The 24,121-nt window shown below is 41.3% G+C and overlaps 1 protein-coding gene across 1 annotated transcript in view; it reads left to right on the plus strand.

The window, feature by feature from the left end:
* Positions 1 to 835: 835 nt before the first annotated feature.
* Positions 836 to 24,121, plus strand: part of Dgkg (diacylglycerol kinase gamma) — a 206,193-nt gene continuing 182,907 nt past the window's right edge. The window contains exon 1 of the mRNA XM_042667936.1: positions 836 to 951. The gene's annotated coding sequence lies outside the window, so the exon portion shown is untranslated. The remainder of the gene's footprint in view (positions 952 to 24,121) is intronic.

The following is a 24,121-nucleotide window of genomic DNA, read 5'->3' on the forward strand; positions in this document are numbered from 1 at the left end:
CAAAGCCCGGCTCTGGCTGGCTGTGTGTGTCCTTACCCACATAGCATGAAGGAACAGCCACCAATTTACTGCCACTGGGGTCGGGGTTGTCCAAGATGTCCTTAATGATTCAGATACTAATGAGCCTGAGTTCCTGGGCAATATAACTTGTTGATCTTTTAAAATAAATATTGATTTTTTTCCCCTCTCTGATTTGGTTGAGATATTTAGGTAGTCTAGACCTCTATATCTAGATTGAGAAAAGTAAATACCCCGTGGAGAACGTATTCGTTAAACAGCCGTCCTCCATGGCCAGGTCAGCTGGCTTTTGGCACCTACCAGGGCTACATCCTCTTCAACATTTTAACTCCTCCTCCCAAACCAAAGCCCTGCCCATAAGGAGCCTTATTGATAATGACCAGCACCCAAAGGGCATCGTTTCCCACGGAACAGATGCGCATTCATGCGGGTGTGGATCTGTTCGCGCGCGCGCACACGTGTGTGCATGTGTGTGTGTGTTTATGCGCGCGCGGGTGTGTGGCAGGGGCGGGCTCAGCGCCCAGGGGCAGGGCTCCGCAGTGAGAGTGGCAGCTGGACTTACCAGGCTGTGAGGGAAAGGGTGCAGAACCGCAGTGCCGTAGTCGCTGGCAGGCAGGCGGTAGAGATAAAGTGCTTTGGAGCTGCGGATCTCGATTCCCCCCGCCTCTCCCCACGGCCGGGGCAGAAGACCCCAGAGCTGTCACCCTCCCTCCCTCCCCCCAACCCACCCGGGCGGGCTGCTGGATCTGCACCGCGCGCGCTGGGCTGCCATCCCCCTCCCCACCGAGGGCTGCGCGGGCGGGAGGACGCCCAAACGCCAGCTCCCGTCCCCTTTCTGGCTCTCGGTTCCTCGTTCCTCCCAAGTAAGGGAATACGCGGCGAGGAAGAAGTGCCCCCCAGGGAAACGCGGAGCCAAGTGTTGCGTAGAGAGAGGTAAGGCAGCTTCTGGCGCGACCGAGGGGTCTCTGGCTCTGGGAACGTGGGTTGCAGCAACTTGGAAAACGAGGGCAAAACCAGAGCTGGTCCCGCTGCCGGGAAGGGGGCTGCCGATGAGCTAGACGGACAGACGGACAGACGGACGGACGGTGCTCCAAGCCACAAAACCTGGCAGGGGAGGATGCTCCGCTGGAGGGGTGTAGGCGCGGCGAGGGGTGCGTGGTGGAGCGCTGGCTTCCTCTGCGATTAGGAGCCCCCCCTCCAATCAGAGAAAACCCCACATACACATGCACACCCCAAAGCTGTGCGGGCGAAAAGCGGCCTTGGTGCAGGCAGTTTGCTTTTTAAAAATAAATAAATAAATAACTAGCTAGTCCGGATGGCTTCCCTTCTCGTTTATTGTGGCTCGGTGGAATCCAGCTCGTGCTCCAAGGGGCACAAGAGCTGCGAGGAGCAAGGGACGCTTTTCCTCACGTTGGGCCACCAAAGCCTCCAACAGTCCCGTGGGGTTCTGAGACTTTGGGATACTCCAAGCCCAAAGCCTCTGGGCTGGTGGATTTAAAGAGAGCGTAGATACTTCGGCAAATGAAAGAAAGGGTCAGGCAAAGACTCTATGAAGCTGACCCGATTAAGTCACCAGATGTGTCCCCATGTTTATGGCCCTGAAAGATGCGCATCTGGAATCACCTGTGGGGCTTTCGAAAGCTCCACCTGTTCGTTCACCTCACCTGGCATATTCTGAGATTCTTCCCCCCCCCCCCCGGCCCAGTGAATAGAATTTGGGGAGGGGGCTGTGGAGTTTTCCCAAAAGCCCTACAGGTGATTCTGTTGTGACGCCTCCTCCCTGTCCGGTCTTCTGCTGTGCATGCACGGGACAGCAGAGAGGAGCCACTCCCCGGTGGAGACGAATCTGGCTGAGGACCCTAGGGTGGCGGGAACACCCACCCCCTCCCCCGTTGTCCCCAGCGGCGGGAGGGTCTGATGCTGCAGCGCGCATGATGATTGGTGACTGCGCCGCAGTGTCGCGGGGCCCCGGAACCCGCGGGCACACCGGCTGGCACCCGTGTATCTCTTCGGGCGTTATTAGCATACGATGACCCCCGCCTGGGGAAGGAGAGCCTGGGAGGGCTGTTTGTTTTGCTTTTATTAAAGGGGCTGGGGAGAGCCATCATAAATCTGGAGGTGTACAGCGGTCACCTCCAGACATGGTCAGGACACAGGATGGGAAACTACCTCTCTGATCCGGATGGGGGCCGCGACTTTCCACTTTGTTATTTTGGTGTCTGGGGTTCTCCGCATACAAAATGCAGCTCTTAGAGCCAATTACTTGCTCACTGTCAATGACTGACATTCGATCACAGGGCGCAAAGGTCAAGGTTTGGTCAGGAACGTGAGCGCACACACGCATTCACACACGCTTTTAGGCTCCATGCCCTTCTCATTCCAAGGATGTGTCCCTCCTCGTGGGAAGGCATTTCTGTTTGTTATGTTAGAAAGGGCTATATTTGTCAGCAAGTCCACTTTGAATATAAATATGCATTAAATAAAGCAGCTGCAGCTAAGCTAACTTCCTGTTGTTATCCGAAGACTTGTACATTTAGGTCCAGCATCATACACATTATTTTGATTTTCTGGAAGAGGTTTGGGGTTGGGAAAACGGTAGGTATGTATTTCTCCTCTTACATTTTTATGTAGTGTTTGGTCCCAATCAACCAAAACACCGGCAGCAAATGATAAATAACAGAGCAGCTTGAAAAGTAGAGTCTCAGAGCTGGGAGAATTTTCTATCATGGTCTTTTCCAGCTTCCTTAGGCCCACCCAACTCCTCACAACAACTTCCACAGGTGTCAAAACCCACCCCACCCCCACCTCTGTGATTCCCAGAGGCCCAGGCCACAGCCTGGCCCCAGCCCCTGCCTTTGCCAGGGAAAGGGGAAGAAGGAAGGGAAGTGCTGTTTCATTGTGGTTACATTACAACGTCAAAATACACTCTTTTAGTTTAAAGAGTAATTCACATCTATTGCTGGAAACTTGGGAAGTTGAAAAGTGCTGAAAGAAACACCACCCAGACCCCACACTGCTCATACATCAGCACATTTCTTTCCGTCTATTTTTATGCCTTGAAATCGGGCCGTCCATAGGGGGCTGACATTTATAGGTAACCTAATAAATGTACTTTTAATGATGCTAAGCATTTTATATTCATTTTGTCATTTAGTCCTCAGAAGTCCCCCTGAGATAGGTGTTATTATTATTAACCCCATTTTTTTTTCTGGGATTGCAGAGTTCAGATGACTTGCTCAAGGCACACAGCTAGTCAGTGGCAGAGCCAGGATTCGGACACCGGCTATGAGACTTCAGAGTGTGGCTGTTTAGCCTCTGTAGCTATTGCTTCTCTGCTTTTATTTCTTAAGTCGTGTGGTAGCAAAAGTCCTTCACGAACGTCATTTTCCTGCCCATATATTATTTATACTGTTAAGTCACTGAAGTTAGTAACTACAAATAATTCTGGGCCAAATCTTTACTGCATACTTTTCCAGTCACTTCCTTTGGCTAGATTCCTAGAAGTAGAATCACTGGGCCAGTGGGCATGATTGAGAACTCTTGAAAATATATAAGAAACACCTGTAATCCTAGCTACTCAGGAGGCTGAGATCTGAGGATGATGGTTCAAAGCCAGCCCTGGCAGGAAAAATCCATGAGACTCTTATCTCCAATAAACCACTCAGGAAGCCAGAAGTGGCACTGTGGCTCAAGTGGTAGAGCGCTCGCCATGAGCTCAAGAGCTGAGGGACAACACCCAGGCCCAGAGTTCAAGCCCTACGACTGACAAAAAAAAAAAAAAGCTACTTTGCAATAGGACTCCAGTAATTCACCAGAGGTCAACTCTGCCATAGTTAAAATAGGTCATCCTTAGGAGTTCAAGTTATCCAGGGCTTCACAGGACCAAGTTGTACCACACGAACATCCCCTGGCCTCATGGGAGAAGGAAGTTCACATACTACTCTACTCTGTGAGTAGATTTTATCTCAGCAGAATTCTTTGGCTAAATATCATCTATTAACTTGAAGCAAACTACACTTAGTGTACAATACATGTGGTGTATGTTTGCACATGTGCATGCATATATGTGTTTAGCATCCCACTTCATCACATTCATAAGAATTCGCATATCATCATATTCAGGTTGGGTCATTCTGAGTTGAGCTAGATTCATCAGAATCAACCCATCAGTAATGGCTTCTTCTCATGCTGACCATATCCTTGAATTCTGATATCAAGTATCAGAAGTCCACAACCAAACCATAGGAGGAATTGATGTCACCATAGCGGAGTTTGCCTAACCAACCAAGCAAAAATACTCAAGGCTAATAACTACCAATAAGACAATTCAAAAAATAAGGTTGTATCCATCATCACAAAAACGTACTGAGGTGAGAGAAAATGTGTCCGACAGAAGGGAGATTGTAATATTAGGCATTATGGCACCCCCTTGTCTCCCACCAACATACGAAAGGGCAATCGTAGGAGAAAACAAATTGCTCATGTGTGCCTTATCACCAGCTCTGTCACCAGCATTGAGATTACAATGTGGGAATATAATCTGTTGTGGATCATGGAATAGATATCAATTAAGTTCCATTCTGAGATCTACTTTTGCAAGACTCAGTTAAAGTCTTGATATGTCTTTCTGGAAAGCCCCTACCACCCCTCCCCCCATGCTCGCTGGGGATAGATAGATCTCTAAGCTGCACCACAGCCCCTGTACTGATACTTACCTCAGTATAGCAAAGTCACTTTTTTGCACACACACACACACACACACACACACACACACACACACACACACCACTAAGCTATTAGGTCTCTAAGAGACCATGTCTAATTCTTCCCCATATTCCCAGCACCTAAGGTTGTGTTGCTGCATAGATGACTAACAAGTATAATGAATGAACAAATAAGAATTTTCCAGGTGTTGTACTGGGTAGCATTTATCTTTCAGTGTATCTTTAATCTCCTCAGGTAGGTTAGTCTCAGAAATGTGCCTGCAACTTATCTAGAGTGGTACTGTATTTTTTTGTGTGTGTGTTCATTTAATTAGCTAAAATGAAGTAAATGTAAAATTTTAGTTCTTCAGTCACAATGGTCACATTTCTCATGCTTAAATGCCACACGTGGTTTCTACCTGCCATGTTGGAGAATATGTATATAGGCTATGTCATTGCAAAAAGTTCAATTGAGCCATGTTGATTAGAGTGCAAATCTGGTACAAGGAAGAGTCTTTCTATGTCTATCTTGTTTTCTGCCAAATCCTGCACAGTTCCTGGCCCCAAGGATGAGAGGAGAAAGAAAAGAGAGACGATGAAAGTGAATGTCAGTCATATTTATTGTGACACTTATCAGGTACACAGCTGCATGTCTTATATTGTGGTATAGTTGGATATTATTTGTCTCACTTAATATTCCACTACAAACCTGATATTAACCCCCATTTTATCCCAAGAAACTTGTCTGTGTTTGCAAGATGGGATACAACTTTAAGCCTACTCTCCAAGGTCTTTTGCTTTCATTCCATTAGTAATTAGCACACATGGTGATGTTATCATAAATTGCCACTGTCTTGGCTTTCCAGGAAGTCAGAAAAAGGGTACTTTTCAAAGTCACCTTAGGGAAAGAGTTGGTTTTGGTCAGGAACGGAAACAACATTTTGAGAGTTTTGATTATACTCAAAGGCTCTGAGGACTTGTCTCTGAATGGGGTTGACAGAGTGTAAGGAACCCACTCATAATGTGGTCTGACCAGAGGACTAAACCCTTAAAGAGCAGCTAGCTATCACTCTTTGTGTTTCACTGTGGGGAGTCCTGGCTGCAGTTCCCAAGAGGAATACTGGCTTGGCCAGAGCCCCTTCTATTGACTCACCCTGACCACTGACCACTTGCTACAGTGCCCTACTGTCATTATCACTTTGTCCCAGTTTTCTCTATTTTTTTATTTTTAAAAAATAAAATGAAAGCTTTCAAAAGAGGCCTAATTGGCAACCAAGAAAAATTAGATGATCAGTTCTTTCATTCTACATTTCCTGTTTCTAAGCCCTCTAAATTCTAATTAAGAATCTATACCACTGAGCCTATTATCAAGTGAAATAATCCAGCTCTCTTTTAAACTTAGCTTTCCCTTTCATACAAGCAACCTGTGCTTCTACAAAAGATACCTAGGACACAAATACTGAGCCTTTGTATTTATTCTTTATTTTGTCTTTTAGTCTGCTTTGCCAGCTTGTCCAGATCCTTCTAACTACACTGTTATCTGGTGTTTCTACTGTCCTCTCCAGCTAGTTTCCACCCATCTCCAGATCACATGAGCATGGTGCTACCTAAATGATCAATAAAGATTATTCTGAGGCATTTCATTATATGTACCATGAAGGTATAGTAATACTAATAATCAATTCAACAACTAAGTAGCCCCTTTTTAGGAAATTTATTCAACTTATTATAGTATTATTTAGTCCATTATTTCTCTATCTTTTTAAAAAAGATCACTAGAAGAATCTTCTCAGAGGTCTTGGTTAAATTCAGATTTTCTGTTACTTGATCTTCTGGCCAATAACCTTGTCAAAGAAGCAGTTCTATTGGTCTGATAGTAAGTACTTTCAGTGAATCCATACCAGTTCCTAGAGATCACTACTTCAGTTTTTTAAAAAGCTCATTGAGCATCCCATCTCAGAATGGCTCCTGGGTAGAGCGCTTGCCTTGCATGCATAAGGCCCTGGGTTCGATTCCTCAGCACCATATAAGCAAAAAAAGAAAAAAGCCGGAAGTGGCGCTGTGGCTCAAGTGGTAGAGCGCTAGCCTTGAGCTGAAGAGCTGAGGGACAGCACCCAGGCCCAGAGTTCAAGCCCCACGACCGGACCCCCCCCCAAAAAAAACAAAAAACAGAAACTTGACATGCATTTGCAACAAAGATGAAGGTAACAATGGTGGTAACTATAGTGGCAATCAGTGTTGGTGATGGATGGTTATGATAGTAGCGATGGTGGTAACAGTAGTGATGGTGACAGTGATCATGACAGTGTTGGTGATGGTGGTAATGGTGATGCAATAGTAGCAATTATGATGATGGTGATGGTGGTGGTGATGGTAGTAATAGTGGTGGTGCTAGTGATAATGGTGGTGATGTTAATAATGGTAGGAATGGTTGTGATGATGGTGGCAATTGCGGTGGTGAGGGTGTTGCTGGCTTTCTTGCTTTATGATTCCAGACAGGGTAAATATTATGGTTTAGTTATTTCCATTGCATTTGTTGCCTGGGCACCCTGAGAAACATCTTATATTCAGTTGGGATTAGAGATGTGCATTGGGGGCACAGCTAAGATTTTCTAACATCATAGAAATAGTGATCAGGGAAAGAGCCAAGAGAGCATCTGGCTCTAGAACGTCATCTTGAAAAACAAGGAAACTGTGCCAAGCTCAGAAGCATGCATCTGTCATCCTAAATGAGGCAGGAAGATAGCGAGTTTGAGGCCAGTCTGGGCAACAGCTCGATAACCTGTACCCCACTGCCTCCCCGCAAAAAACAAGGGCAGAACCCCTTCATTCAAAAGGAGTGAGCCTTGTCTAGAATACACAGAAGAGTTAGGAACCCAGATCTTTCTATTCTTCCATCAGTGCTTTTTCCAGAATCTAAATCTTTTCAGATTTTTAATATTCTTTTTGGTGGTCCTGGGGTTTGAACTCAGGGCCTTTCTCTGAGTTCTGAGTCACGCTCCCAGCCAAACATCCCTTCAAACTTTCATTTCTGAAGAAGCTTCGACCTTTGTTTCATGCAAAAATATCAATTTCTTATTCTTGATAATCTGGAAGGGAGAAGAAAGAGCTCAAAGAATCTAATGACCCAAGTAGGAAATGGAGCCACAAAAAGAACTCTGAAGCAAGACAAGCATAGAAAGAAAAAGTTCAAGTAAAAGAAATGTTTTTTGTTATTGTTGAAAAGATAAACTTCCTTTACATGTGTGCCATTTTTAGAAAACAATGCATTTACATCTGTGATCTCTCTTGATTCCAATCACGGGCACACGAGGCAGACAATACATTGTCACCAGCCTCATTTCACCAAAGGAGTCTGAGACAACTTGCTTATAACAAGAAAAAGGAATGATAAACAAATATTCCGTGGCTACCAGCAGCTGATAACCCTAGACTTGCCTGCCCCCAAAAAATCTTAGTTTTTGCCCTTCACTCTGGTCTGCATGGGCAATGGAGGGAGAATCTTCTCTTTTAAGGCATAAGCAGCATTGTCTACACAGGAACTGAATTTTCACTTTCCTGGTGGCTGCTCTGGTATGCAATTTCCAAGCCATAATAGTGATAATGATGGTGATGGGTATGGTGGTTTTTTGCTCTAAGATTCCAGACAAGGTAAGGATTAAAGATATAAAAGGACAGCAGGAGCTAGGTACCAATGGCTCATGCCTGTAATCCTGAGTAGTCAGGAGACTGAGATCCATAGATCACAGTTGGAAGCCAGAGCGGGCAGAAAAGTCTATGAAACTCTAATCTCCAGTTAATCATTAAAAAGCTGGAAGTTGCCAGGCGCCGGTGGCTCATGCCTGTAATCCTAGCTAATCAAGGAGGCTGAGATCTAAGGATCGTGGCTCAAAGCCAGCCCAGGCAGGAAAGTCCGTGAGACTCTTATCTCCAATAAACCACCAGAAAACCGGAATTGGCACTATAGTTCAAGTGGTAGAGTGCTAGCCTTGAGCTGAAGAACTGAGGGACAGTACTCAGGCCCAGAGTTCAAGCCCCATGACCGACAAAAAAAAAAAAAAAAAAGCTAGAAGTAAAACTGTGACTCAAGTGGTAGAGCTATATCCTTGAGCAAAAAAGAGCTCAAGGACAATACCCAAGCCCTAAATTCAAGCTTCAATATCAACACACACACACACATACACACACACACACACACACACACACACACACACACACACACATCAGCAGGAAATCTTTGATATTTAGATACTGAAATGCTTAAACTGTTTTGCTCCAAATAGGGCTTTCATTCCCCTCTGCATTTCTATACCCTTTTTGGGAGGGCCACAATCCACAGTACACACCAGCTGCCTCAATATCCCACCTCCAGTTAAAGTAAATTAGCTGGAGAAATCTTTCTTCATCCCCCAGAGGACTAGAGTTGCTCTTTCCAGAATCCTAGAGAGCCACACAAAGTGAGTGTTCATATTTGCCTCCTCCTCCTCTGCCATCCTCCACCTCATCAACAAAGATGGAACCTGACCCCAGGACACCCACTGGTAGAAGTTCAGTCTCTTCTCTTTGTCCATGCCAGCATGCCCAGCAGGCTTTGGCTGATGACAAAGTGATCTTTCTCAGCTACTAGGAAGCTTGTCACTGTATGTTACTACAGCTAGAGAAGGTCCTATTTCCACTGCCATTTAAATCAATGCCTTTCTTGGAGACTCACTCAACCAGGAAGCCAGTATTAAATAAGCGAATACATGTTGAATGCCCTCTCTGTGCTAGGCTTAGGACTCATTTCTGGGAAGGACCAAATGAGTTTCCAGCAACTGGATAGAACAAATCCAGAAAAACGATCTGAGGCAGCATTATCTTTAGATGAGAGTCAAGGGTGAGTCCTTTTCCAACCTGGGAAGTTACTGGACCAAGGAGGTCAAGTAATACTCCCTGCAGTTGAACTTGAACCAGAAGTGAAGGGCAGGAGAGCAAGTCTACATTCTAGTGGGGGAACTGTGTAAGCAAAGGCTTGGAGCAATTTCTTCTTGTCTACAGTTTCTTGTGGGTCGGGAAGTGATGGGAGAAGACCATGGAAATGTGGGCAGAAGCTGGTCCAAGGAGGGCCTTGTCTGTTACATTAAAGAGTGTAGTTTTTGTTATTTCTTGAGACAGCAGAATGAATGGAGACTCTTATTAGAGTCAGGTTTTAGCACTAGAGCAATCTCTTAGCTCTACTGTTGGGAGGAGAGAAGACAGGAAGCAGAGATGCCCAGGGGACTTTTTTGGATTGGGATAGGGTTCAAGTAATATGAAGGCTGAATAATTGGTAGTACGAATGGAGGGTGAAACAGAACAGGAGAGAACTTGTAACTAAGGATGTGAAGAGAGTGAACAGGGCAGAGGAACCAACAGTAGCCTCCAGGCTCCTGCCTTGTGAACCTAGGAGACCAGTGAGTTTTTTTCCCCATTTGGTGCTAATACTTGGCATTGAACTCAGGGCCTCACACAATTGCTTGGTTTTTTTGCTCAAAGCAGTGCTGTACCACTTGAGCCCACCTCCATTTCCAGCTTTTTGCTAGTCAGTTGGAGACGAGTCTCTTGGATTTGTCTGCCTGGGCTGGCTTCAAACTGCAATCCTCAAATCTCAGCCTCCTGAATAGGTAGACTTACAAGAGTGAGCCACTGGCTGCCAGCAAGAGAGAAAGAGAATGGTGATTTTATCCACCAAGAAAATCAAGGAACAGAAACATCGTGGGGTCAGATATAATGGGCTCACATCAGGGCACATTAAATTTGAGGTGTCAGTGAGAGATCCTGATAGAGATGTAGTTGGATAGATGAGCCATTTTGCAGAATTAAAATTTTGCAATGGAAGGAGGAACACTGAAACAATCTAGGAAATTATAAACAGGTATGGACAAAAAAACACACAAAGAAATGGGATAGTGATCAAAACATATTCTTTTATAATTTTTTTGTTGTTGTTGGTTGTGGGCCTGGGCGCCATCCCACAGCTCTTCAGCTCAAGGCAAGTGCTCTACCGCTTGAACCATAGCACCACTTCCGGTTCATTCGTGGTTTATTGGAGATTAGAGTCACATAGACTTTCCTGCCTGGGCTGACTTTGAACTGCAATCCTCAGATCTCAAGACTCCTGAGTAGCTAGGATTACAGGCGTGAGCCACTGGTGCCCACTGATCAAAACATTCTGCAATCAATATACGAAATATAGAAATATGAAATTGTTCAGGAAAGAAAAAGGAAATAGAAGGCAAGTTGTTTTTTTTAAAAAAGTATAGAAGTATAGAAACATTTCCTTCATTTTAGTTTCAAATAGTTCATGGGGTAACAGAGTAAATTTTAAGTATTTTTTAGTGAAAGTTCTTAATTATAAGAATTAAAAGGAAGTGGCACTGTGGCTCAAGTGGTAGATCATGCGCCTTGAGCTGAAGTGCTCAGGGACAGTACCCAGGCCCAGATTTCCAGACCCATGACTGACCAAAAAAAAAGAATAAAAAATATTGGTATGATATCAGAAAAATATCACCTTTGTTTTCAAAGAAAAATAAGCAAATGTCAGGCATTCTGTATGGCTAAGTGTCAGGAAGTTGAGATATCGCTATAAAATTTTAATATAATAAGATTATTATCTGGAAGTCTGTATTTGGGAATATGTGAAGAAAAACAGTACCTAGAAACTGAACTAAAACTGAAATTTTGTGCTGAAAAAAGGTGTTTATTCAAATATTATGGTCAATGGGGAAATAAATGGGCATGCAAAACTCAAAATACAGTATGAGATAAACAGCTGCATGTGGTAGTCACACCTACAATCCCAGCTACTTGGAGGCAGAGGCAGAAGGATCTCAGATTTGAGGCCAATCTCTGAAAAAGCTAGTAAAGACCCTACCTCAAAAACATTTTTTTTAATGATTAGGGGTATCCCTCCAGTGGTAAAGCTTGCCTAGCATGTGTGAGGCTCAGGGTTCAATCCCCAGTATCACACATACACACACAAAATTAAATCAAAGGAGAGGAGAAGGGAGGAAAGTTATTAGCCAGCATGGGAAAGCAGGAACAGAAGGATGACAAGTATGAGATTTTCCCAGTCAACATAGTGAGCTCAAGCCAGCCATAGATATATAGACTCAAAAAAATTAAAAATAGAAATAAATAAATATACATGATTGCTGGATGCTGGTGGCTCACGCTTGTAATCCTGGCTACTCAGGAGGCTGAAATCTGAGGATTGTGGTTCAAAGCCAGCCCTGGCAGGAAAAGCCGTGAAACTTTTATCTCCAGTAAACCACCAGACGACCAGAAGTGGCACTGTGGCTCAAGTGGTAGAGCGCTAGCCTTGAGCTCAAGAGCTGAGGAACAGCGCCCAGGCCCAGAGTTCAAGCCCCATGAAGGATAAATAAATAAGATGAATAGTGGAACAGCATGTTACTAACCTAATCATAAAATAATGCAACTGTCAAAATTATTCTTAAGAAGATATACAATAAATTTAGCTATAATAACCTGATTCTAAAACCTTAGTTTAAATTCTGTTATTTGTAACTACGTGGATATTGATGGCGCTGGAGATCATTGTGACAGACAGAAGAAGCCAGGCACAGAAAGAAAAGTTACCCCCATGATCTCACTCAGCTGTGGAACGCAAAACAGGTGATCTCATAGGCGTCCAAGTACAAGTGGTTAACTGGGTAGGGTGGGTCATACCTGTAATCCTTGCTGCTCGGGAGGCTGAGATCTGAAGATGACAGTTGGAAGCAAGCCTGGTCCGAGATATCGATGAAACTCTTATCTCCAATTAACCAGCAAAAAAGACAGAAGGAAGGTTGTGCCTCGGGTGATAGAATACAGGCTGTGGATGGAAAAGCTGAGCAAGAGCTCAAGGACCTGAGTTCAAGCCCCAGTGTGTATGTGCATGCACACACACACACACACACACACACACATATGCACACACACACAGAGTACAAGTGGTGACCATAGATTGGGGAGAGGAGAGAAGAAAGTGTGGGAAAGGTTGATTAATGGTTACAAAGTTAAAATTAGACAAGAGTAAGAACTTCTAATGTGCTCTCTTGTTCAGTAAGGTGCATATAGATTAAAATATATATTTATGAAAATCATGTACTGTTCATAAAGGCTAAAAGAAACAATTTTGAAGACTTTGACTAGAAAGAAATGATAAATACTTGAAATAAGTATTTTACCCGATGAAACATTGTACAATGTGTATATATATATATGTATATTAGGGTATATATATGTATATTAAAACATTACATAGCATCTCATTAATGTGTACCATTTTATGTTTTATGTATCAGTTAAAATCAATGTTAAACATCCAGGTTACTCAAAAAAAAATAGTAGACCTAATAAGTTTCTCATATGGTTCTAGGGAAGGATGTAATAATTTTTTATTGCTGACATGGAGAAATGTTGGTATGAGTACATTTTAAACAAGGAGAACAGATGTGTATGAAACTCAAAGTGCCATGTTTAACTTCAAAAGTAGGAGGAAGACTTGGACCATTATAACTAAGCATTACAAGGGAAGGAAAGAGCAAGGAAATATAAAAATAGAATGTTTAAAATAAGATGATAGAAGTGAGGGCAAACATATTAGCTATCACACTAAGTGTGAGGGTTTAATCATTTCTATTAAAAGACAAAGAGCTATAGATCCAGCAGAAAAAAAATTCTAAATATATGTTATTTTATACAAAAATGGGACAGAGGACATGGGAAAGGCATAGATTCATCAAAAGAAAGAAGGGGAATATTAACATGAAAGTAGAATGTAACACAGAAAACATTAAATATGGCTAAAGATATATTTAAATAGAAGATGTATCATTAATGATTATTTTATTCTGAGTAATTAAAATACATAGAGGAACACTGTCAAAACACAATTGAAGAGGAAGACTTTAGCATACTTCAATCCATGTTGAACAAATTGAGTGACAAGATAAATAAATATTTAAAGAATTTTAAGGATATAAGCAACTTGAAAGAATAGACACATATGAGACTTTACTTTTTTAAAAAGAGTATATATAACTATTAAATGCCGTGGAAAAACTGGGGTACCCATGGTTCCCACCTGTAATCTTAGCTACTCAGGAAGCTGAAATCTGAAGATGGTAGTTCAAAGCCAGCTGGACCAGAAAAGTACATGAGACTCTTATCTCCAACTAACAAGCAAAAAGCCTGAAGTAAAGCTATGGCTCAAGTGGTAGCCTTGAGCAAAAACACTAAGGGATAGTGGTCAGGCCCTGAATTCAAGATCAAACAAAAAAAATGGTGATCAGGTACCAGTGGCTCACATCTGCAATCTAAACTGCTCAGGAGGCTGAGATCTAAGGATTGCTGTTTGAAGCCAGCCCAGGCAGGAAAGCCTGTGACACTCTTATCGCCACTAAAACTATCAAAAAAAGTCAAAAGAGGAGATGTTGCTGAGGTAGTAGACTGCTACACACACCCCTTACAAAATATTGAGATATTTTGATCCCATCATAAGAAAAATCATGATCTGTTCTGAAAAATAGAAAAGGAAAATAAAATGGAAGCATAATTATTCCAGGATAATACATTCTTAAAACTCAGTATAGGTCTGGGATAAGACCTTATCCATTCACTCCTCTTGAGTTAATATTCAGTGAAGGCACACCTGTAGACTTTTTCCAACAAGCACCAAGCCTACAGAACACACCTTCCTTTATGAATGAGTAAGGAGTACAGCATAGGAACTGAGGAAAAGCAAAGACAGAAAGAATACAGGTAGCATGAAAATGACTCCTCCAGCTGGACTTCTTAAGAATCTGGAATCTTCCTAAGGGGGCAAGACGAAAACAAGAACAGTCTGTAATGGAAATGAAGCAAAGTATTTAAGAGATGAATGAAACATGGAAGGATGGTAAGGAAACCATGATGTAACTGCCGAATTTAAATCCACTAGCTAGAATTAATAAGCAAGTACTCAGTGCTGAGCATCAGACCCAGGGTTTCGCACATGCTAAGTAAGTACTCCCACTGAGCTATATCCCCAACCTCTAAAATTTTAGATAGATAGATAGATAGATAGATAGATAGATAGATAGATAGATAGATAGATAGATAGATAGATAGATAGATAGATAGATAGATAGATAATGCAGTAACAAGGCTTGAACTCAGAGATCCATCCTTGCTAAGAAGATGCCCTGTTACCGAGCCACACACCTCCAGGCCTTATTGTTCTCACTATTTGAGAAAGGGTCTCACTTCCCACCCAGCCAAGCACCTAGACAATAATCCACCTATTTTAGGCTCCTGTTATAACTGAGATACCAGACATACGCCACCATACCAAGCTTGTTTCTCAACAAAAATAGCTTCTTCTACCAGCACAACTATGTTTATTGCAGCATTATTTACCATAGCTAAGATATGGAACCAACTCAGATGCCCTTCAGTAGATGAATGGATCAAGAAAATGTGGTATATATACACAATGGAATTCTATGCCTCCATCAGAAAGAATGACATTGCCCCATTTGTTAGGAAATGGAAAAACTTGGAAAAAATTATATTAAGTGAAGTAAGCCAGGCACAAAGAAACACAGGTCCCATGGTTTCCCTTATTTGCAATATCTAGTATATGTATGAGTCAAGCGGAAAAAGTCAGATAATGTGATGTTAGGAAAATGAATCCTTAGATAGGTATTTTAATGTTTTTTTTTCTTTCGTGCATGTGTTTCTAACACATTTATAACTTTATTTCTTTGTTGCTTTGTATGTCCCTCCCCCACAGTATAACCCCCGCTTTCAATATATTTGATGTCAGTATAACTTATGGAGGAGATAGGGAAAAACAAGTCATTTAAGGATTCAGGTGGACCTGTTGCAACAATGAGAAGTATAAATTGTCATGTCAAAAAGGAGTTTTACAATGTTGGTGGGGGGGAGCGGGGGGGGGGGGAAGGATTGGGGGGAGGGGGGAGGCTGGGAAGGGAGGTGAAGGGTAAACAAAGGAGGAGGCTGCAATGCTTGGTAAGAAATGTATGCATTATCTTGCCCATGTAATTGTAACCCCTCTGTACAGTATGTTCACAAATAAAATAAAATTAATGTTCACAAAAAAAAAAAATAGCTTCTTTCTGTTGAGAGAAGACTTCACAAAATCTTGTGAACTTTTGTCCTGATTTTGGGCTCTTACAAAGCTAGGATGATAGGCACATATATACAATTGTGACTAGCTATGGAATGAAAAGAGGTCTCATGAACTTTTCTGCCTAGGCTGGCCTCAAACTAATTTTTCTGAGCATGTAGGATGACAGGGGTGAGCCACCAGTGCCTGTAAAAGCAAAACTAACAAATCAAAAGCCTGGAAAGGTTGTTGTAGCCTGTGTCAGTAGAGAGGGATGGAGCAATGAAAATAAAATGGTCTTAATTCCCTGGTTCAATTATGGTAAAGTCATTTCATTCTTGATACTTAAATTTAGACAATAATAGTCTTAGAATTTCTCTTTTATGTAATTCATTTTCCAAATCAAGGGATCTAAGAAAACAAACTAAATATGCTTTGAAAAAAATAAAAGAGATAGGTGCCAGTTACTTGCGCCTATAATCCTAGCTACTCAGGATGCTGAGATCTGTGGATCACAGTTCAAAGCCAGCTTGGGCAGAAAAGCCAGAAATGTCACTGTGGCTCAAGTAGAACAGTGCTAGCCTTGAACACAAAGAGGCTGAGGAACAATAGCCCAGGCCTTGAGCTCAAGCCCCAAAACTGGCAAAAGAAAATAAAGGAGACAGCAAGGAAGTAATACTTAACAATAATAGACAGAAAAATGTTGACACCCAACACAACATTTAGCATAAATGAATTCTAATGATCTTCGTATTGAATCAAAATCTAAAATACAGCCACATATTGTTTATCATAGACACCCTTAAAACAAAACAATGTACTGGGCACTGACCACAGTTAGTTTCTCAAGAAACTGAGGTCTGATGATTGGAGTTCAAAATCAGCCTGAGCAGAAAAGTCCAAAAGACTCCATTTCCAGTCAGCTAGCAAAAATGCTGGACTAAAAGTATGGCTCAAATAGTAGCATGATGAGCAAACAAGACAAGCAGGAAAACCAGGCTTTGAGTTCAAGCCCTGGTACCTGCACAGAATAAAATAAAGTACAAAACTGAAAGTAAAATGCGAAGGTATAGTGGGAAAATGTAACAAAACTAAAGCAGAAATAATTGACAGTGAAATTCAAGACAAATAGAATTAAGTAAGGTACTAAGGGCTAGTTTATATAAATGAAAAGCCTAAGTCACAGAGAAGATATAACTCTTATGGAAATGGATGTACCAATTAATAGTACACCCCAAACTGACAGAAACACAGCATGGCAGAAGATTTCAAAATGCCATTTCCAGGATTTCATCTAACCAAGTAAACAGTCAACAGGTATGTAAATACAGGAATCAAGTAATATATTTAATACTACTGAAAAAGAATCTGTGATGCATAACACCCCAAATACAGAGAATGAAATGTATTTTCCAGGGTTCAAAGAACATTTACAAACTATGCATAAGGTTACAAATAGAACCTCAGCTATTTCCTCAAAGCAAAAAGAGTAAAGGCTACAGTTTCTAACCATTACAAATGAGCTTTAGAAATAAACAACAAAGCCAGGCACCAATAGCTCACACCTGTAATCACAGCTACTCAGGAGGCTGGGCTCTGAGGATCACGGTTCAAAGCAAGCCTGGGCAGGAAAATCTGTGAGACTCTTATCTCCAATTAACCACCAGAAAACCAGAAATGGTGCTGTGGCTCAAGTGGTAGAGCACGAGCCTTGATCTGGAGAACTCAGAAACAGCGCCCAGGCCCAGAGTTCAAGCCTTACAACTGACCAAGAGATTGAGAGAGAGAGAGAGAGAGAAAAAGAGAGAGAGAAACAACAGTGTTGTTTACCATAGACATCCTTAAAAGTAATGTACAAAAATTAAAAGCAAAATGCCAAGAAAATGGGAATGGAAATAATTTATGAATTATTTATATAACACTGTGTAGCCATAGAAAACTACACAGGTGTGTGTGTGTGTGTGTGTGTGTGTGTGTGTGTGTGTGTGTGTGTGTGTGTGTGTGTGTGTGTGTGTGTGTGTGTGTGTGTGTGTGTGATAACATACTGAGGGTTGAACTCAGGGCCTTGGCTTTTTTGCTCAAGGCTAGCACTCTACCACCTGAGCCACAGTTCCACTTCTGGTTTCTTGGTTGCTAATTGTTGAGAAGAATTTTTCCTGGGCTGGCTTTGAACCTCAAGATGCAGATCCTAGCCTCCGGAGTGACTAGAATTACAGACATGAACCACCTGTGCCCCGCCTAGAAGAATGTTTAGTAATACCCAACAATGGTATCTATTTATTTGTCTGTCTGTCTATCTATCATCTACCATCTATCAATCTATCTTTCTATCTGTCTATCAAATATCACCTATAGGAAAATTCTAAAAAGAATTTTTAACAGTAAATTGTTAGCTGTGGCCTATGTTTGGGTGATCAAATTACCTGTTGATTTTTTTTTTAAAATAAGATACAAGTATGATTTGAATTATTGGGTAGGATGATGTGTCCACAGTGTTTATTGCTTGTACAATCTACCTTCTTATATTTCATGATAGTAAAATTAACAGATTTGCTCATTTCTAGCCATTGGCTTTTCATTGTTCTCTAAAATTTTTCAAAGAGCAGTAAAAGTGACTCTATCATTTCCACTATAACTCTCTGCATTCTCTTCATTGTCAAGATCAGACAGAGCTACTCTTTGCTCTCCTTGCTCCAAACGTAATCAGCCTGAAACTCTTCCTACTTTTTTTTACTTAGCCCACAGTAGTGTTTGTCATCTAATGATTTCAAACCATTTAAACTTTTTTTTTTGGTGCCAGTCCTGGAGCTTGAACTCTGGGCCTGGGCACTTTAAACTATTTTATTAAATAATTTTCATGCCAAAGTTTATGCTGTCTTCCTATCTAGTACTTAGCTGTTTGTTTTTGCTTTTTTGTTTTTGTTTCTAAATGAACCCATGGGCTAGCCCCTTGGACGCATTTTTAAAAGACCATTTCTTTTTCTTTGCTACTGGAGTGTTTTAAATGTGTGAGACCGTTTGGAGAACTCAAGTCTCTGATTGCTCACACAATCAAAGCCATCATAAAACAGAACAAAACCTACCCCTTTTTAAATGTGTCTGCCTAAATCTAGAGCTCTGCTTCTGTTTTATTCCAACCATGCTTTTTCTTCTTGACAATCACAATCTTTCAGTTAGGATGGCTTCTCCCTCAAAGATGTTGCTTCACCAAAGTCTTTCTGCTGGTCAGACAGAAGGTGGGAGGAGTTACATTTCTGTAACTAGAAAAGATTTGTGCAGTGAGCTACTTCTAGCAGGAGACTGATTGCAGGTGATTAGCCAGTCCACTTTCATAGCTCTTACTTCCCTAAACCCAGAACAGTGTTGGTGAGGAACGTCCCCTTCTTTTCCTCCTTGTGGCCTAGTCACTTGTAGAACATGACCACAGTGATGTCACACATGTTCCCTTCCCCTTTCTACTAGCTCAAGAGATATCCCAGGGGCTCCATCGTTAGGTTCATGAATTCTCATCACAAACCAGTTCTTGCTCCAAATCTATGTTGCTATATAGACACATCATGAATAGTTTCCCCCTGGTTTTAAAATTATCTAGACTTGGTGTGTGTTGAGTGTGTTACTAAGTCTGCCCGTAAGTGGTAAGTCATAACCAGAAAATCTATAGCTGAGTATCAATGTCATTCCCACTCCCCACTTTTGAGTGTGTGTGTGTGTGTGTGTGTGTGTGTGTGTGTGTGTGTGTGTGTGTGTGTGCTGATACTGATGCTTGAATTCAGGGCCTGGGCACTGTCCCTTAGTGTTTTTTTGTTTGTTTGTTTTTGTTTTTTGTCTTTTGCTCAAGTATTTGTGCTACAGCTCCACTTCTGGCTTTTTGTTAGTTAATTTGATATTAGAGTCTCAAGAATTTTCCTGTCCAGCCTAGCTTGAACAATGATCCTCAGATCTGAACCTCATGAGTAGCTAGGATTACTGGGGTGAACTAGGATTTCAGATACTCAGCTATTTTGCCCTCTATTTATGCCAGAACTCCAACTGCAAGCAAAATGAGTCTTTAAGTCCATCACTGTCTTGCCCAGAAATAGTGAAAGATAGAATGAGACTAGAAGATGGAGGACTTTTTGAATTCTTAGAAAAGGAACTAAACACAAACTGATAGACAATTTAGTCCTCGAACTAAATGAATAATTGACAACTAGTGATTTGTGTAAAGGGATTCTATAAAGAGCAAACTGAAACAGAAGGAGGCAGTGATGAAGAGTAGACACTGATGCTGGGGGCCAGTTAGGAAGTAAATGTCACCCAGAAATTACAGGCGCTGTCACAGGAATGGAATGGAAAGAAAAGAACAAAGCTGAGAAATAATATGAAATAGGAACTGGATGAACTGGTTTTGACTTGGTGTTGAGATTTGGGGAGGAAGGAAGGAGACCAGAGGTAAATGAAACCAATGTATCTAGCCCAGCGGATATGCAGAATGACATTTCCATTGAAAGAGTTAGTTGTTTTAGCTGTAGGGGGAGAGGTGGGAGGAAGAGAAGTTTGAGAATAGATCTACTTATGTTTAAAAGTCACACCTTGTAAATGCAGGTGAGTCTGTCAGCAACAGGGTGTCTTTCTGACCCAGCTCTAGCCAGCAAGTAATTTCAAACTCTGATCAAAACAATGTCAGCCTCAATCAAATAAAACGACTTTTTTTTCTTTCTTCTTTTGTAAGGGCTGGTTTCTGTTGGCTATTTTTGCCTGGTTCAAAGTGATTTCACTCAGGGAGGCCAGTCCTTCTGATTGCATTATAATTTATTTAGTGCATTTCAGTCAAATGACTAACTCTGCTCACCCCTCAGACCTCCCATGCCCTACTCTGGACCCCACTTTTAACCTTGCAAGCAGACTTTGTCACAGCACTTATTCTTTTCTGTTTTGTTAATTAATTGCTTGAAGGAGTAAAAGAGAAAATTTATTCTCTTCCATGTTTTAGAGTTGGTACAGGAGACCATCTCTCTTCTTTTTTTTTTCCTTTTCTTAATTTTTCACTTCAGAATCCATTCCTTCTGCATTACATGAGGATCTTTACTACACTAGGGAATCTTGATACATTTACCTGTGCCAGATAAAGAGAAAAGGTAATTAGCATCCTTTGAGCCCTTTGTGCCAAACACTGTGCAATTATTTGTTATATTTAATCCCACTATGTAAGGTGATAGATATTACAACCCCCATGCTGGGGGCCACAGTCTAGAAACACTATGAATGAGATCCCAATGGCTTTTGTTTGCTGGATCTCAGGGTTTGGACTCTCCTGTTTCCTGACAGATACCAGTGGACCATACTGTGGGCACATTGTTCTCTGTATCAGAAACCAGGAAACAGAGCAGACACAACTTCAATAAAGTGGGCACATTTTGTTTGAGATTTTAACTGAAAGATACATTAGCTATAGTTTTTTTTAATTGGAAAAATGCAAGAAGTTATATCATAACATGAAGAAATTCTTTTTAAATTAGGAATGGAAATGTGACTTCAGTAGTTCCTATGTCTAGTGTAAACATTTAAGATACAGTTAGGATGCTAGGAGCCAGTGGCTAACACCTGTAATCCTAGCTACTCAGGAGTCTGAGATTACAGTTTAAAAGCAGCCCAGGCTAGAAAGACTATGAGACTCTTATCTCCAATTGACCACAAAAAAGCTAGAAGTAGAGGTGTGGCTCAATTAATTGTTAAGGGATAATACCCAAGCCTCGAATTCAAACCTCATTACTGATGCACATGTGCTCACACATGCACACGCATACACACACACACGCGCACACACACACACACACACACACACACACACACACACACAAATGCAGTTAGGAAACTTGAGTCTTTTCTGCCCTTTCTTCTCAATCAAGCGTAGCAATGTCATCTGTCATCTCCTGCTGAGCTCACTCCTCTCTGCCTTAACAGCCATATCTCAATAGCATAGCCATATCTCAGTACTATGGCAGGTCCAGCAGCTTCTATGGAAGCTGTTCAGTATCTCCAGTGGGCCATCAGTTCACCAAGAGTTGGCACTAATTCATCTTGACAGCTCTATGGTTTGAGCAGAGTGGTGTACACAGATTAAGAGCCTAGTAAAATATACAAGCATAATTTTCTTTTAAACATTATAATTTCATAGGGACAGATAGGCTCAGTGGAAGATGACACTGAAGTTTAGGTATGAAAAATTCTTCTATGACGCATAAAATGACAATTCTGGCCCAGAAGAACTATAGATCCAGGCAATTTATTTCTTTAACTATGGCATGTGTTCATGAATAGTTCTTAAATACTCAAGTTCACATAAACAAAAATTGTATTCATAAAGTTCAAACAAATTATATGTTATCCATACCATAGTCCCCACACCTGGTACACAGGCTCAAATGTAATACTTATAGATCTATGTTTTGTACAGTGTCTGATTGGGTATCTACTTTCAGGTGAATGTTCTGTTATGACTCAATCTCTAACTGATGTGGGTGAATGCTGAGAAATTGATTGGGACTGGGCCAGAAAAAAAGAAAAAATAGAACAAGATGTTGGGAACAAGAAATTACCTCTCAGTAAAAATTTATTTTTAAAGTGATCCATTATTACATTCCATTTTAATAAAATAATAAAAAATTTAAACTTTGCAGGTAATGAAACTATAATCTCTAATTTCTATGTATGCCTCAGAAGCAAACATTATATTCTGTATGCATCTTTTAGATTTCCCTTTTAGATAGTTATATACACACACTTTTACCATTAATCGTTTGAAGGGTTTTTTGTTTGATTTTGTTGGTTGTGGGGCTTGAACTCTGGGCCTGACCGATTATAGCACCCAGCATTTATTTCTACTAGTTTCATTTTTCTTTCTTTCTTTCTTTCTTTCTTTCTTTCTTTCTTTCTTTCTTTCTTTCTTTCTTTCTTTCTTTCTTTCTTTCTCTTTCTCTCTTCCTCTCCTTCTCTCCTCTCCTCTCCTCTCCTTCTCTCCTCTCCTTCTCTCTTTCTCTCTCTCTTTCTCTCTTTCTCTCTCTCTTTCTCTTTCTTTCTTTCTCTCTTTCTTTCTTTCTCTCTTTCATTTTTTTTTCTTTCTTTCTTTCTTGTTCCTGAGGTTTTAATTCAGGGCCTTGAGCTTACTAGGCAAATCTCTACCACTTGAGCCACACCTTTAATATTTATTGCTTTCTTGCTTCCAGATTGTTTTTCAGCATTGTACATTTTTGCTGGGACTTGCCTCAGTCTGTGATTGTCCTACCTATGCTTCCTGAATAGCTGAGATTGTAGGGGTGAACCACTATACCAAGCTTGTTTGTTGAGAATAGAGTCTAGCTAACCTTTTGCCCATGGCCTTGATTACAGATAGGTGATTACAGGTAGGATCTACCACCTGGCCTAGCCAGAGTCACAAAAGCAAAATCCCCATAAAAGACATTCAATTATTATTTTACATGAGAAAACTAGGGCTTAGATAAATTAAGGTTTTCAAGTTTCCCAAGATAACACACTTTAGCATGTCTTCCTAGATTAATTCCAGGGTACATTCTACCTTTCATTAAAATATTGATATAGATTTTTTTATTATTCTGTATTTTCTAATTGACTCTTTCTATTGTATAAGAAGGCTAATTTCTTTTCCTTTCTTTCTTTTTCTTTCTTTTTTTTTTTTTTTTGTGCTGATCCTGGGGCTTGCACTCAGGGCCTGAACACCATCCCTGAGCTTTTTGGCTCAAGCTTAGCACTCTACCTCTTGAACTGTAGCTCACTTAGGTTTTTGGTTGGATTTTTAAGAGTCTCTTGGACTTTCCTACATGGGCTAGCTTCAAACCACAATCCTTAGATCCCAACCTCTTGGGTGACTAGATTATAAGTATGAGCCACCGGCATTCAGCGAATTTCATTTTTAAATACTGATTTCATATTAGTCATTTTGGTTATATCCCTTAATGAATTAGATTATAAACTCATTCTTTACTTATTTCTTTTTTTCTGGGGGGAGGGGGTCCGGTCATGGGGCCTGAACTCTGGGCCTGGGCGCTGTCCCTTAGCTCTTCAGCTCAAGGCTAATGCTCTACCACTTGAGCCACAGCACCACTTCCGGCTTTTTTTCTTTTTGCTTATGTGGTGCTGAGGAATTGAACCCAGGGCCTCATGCATGCAAGGCAAGCACTCTACCACTGAGGCACCTTCCCACCCCATCTTTAATTATTCTTAATTCTAGTATTCTTAATTCTTTATTCTCTAGTATTTTTCCAAGATGCAT

This window comes from Dipodomys spectabilis, unplaced genomic scaffold (genome assembly GCF_019054845.1).
Source record: "Dipodomys spectabilis isolate Male_0828 unplaced genomic scaffold, ASM1905484v1 ptg000017l, whole genome shotgun sequence".
In the NCBI taxonomy this organism is placed as follows: Eukaryota; Metazoa; Chordata; class Mammalia; order Rodentia; family Heteromyidae; genus Dipodomys; species Dipodomys spectabilis.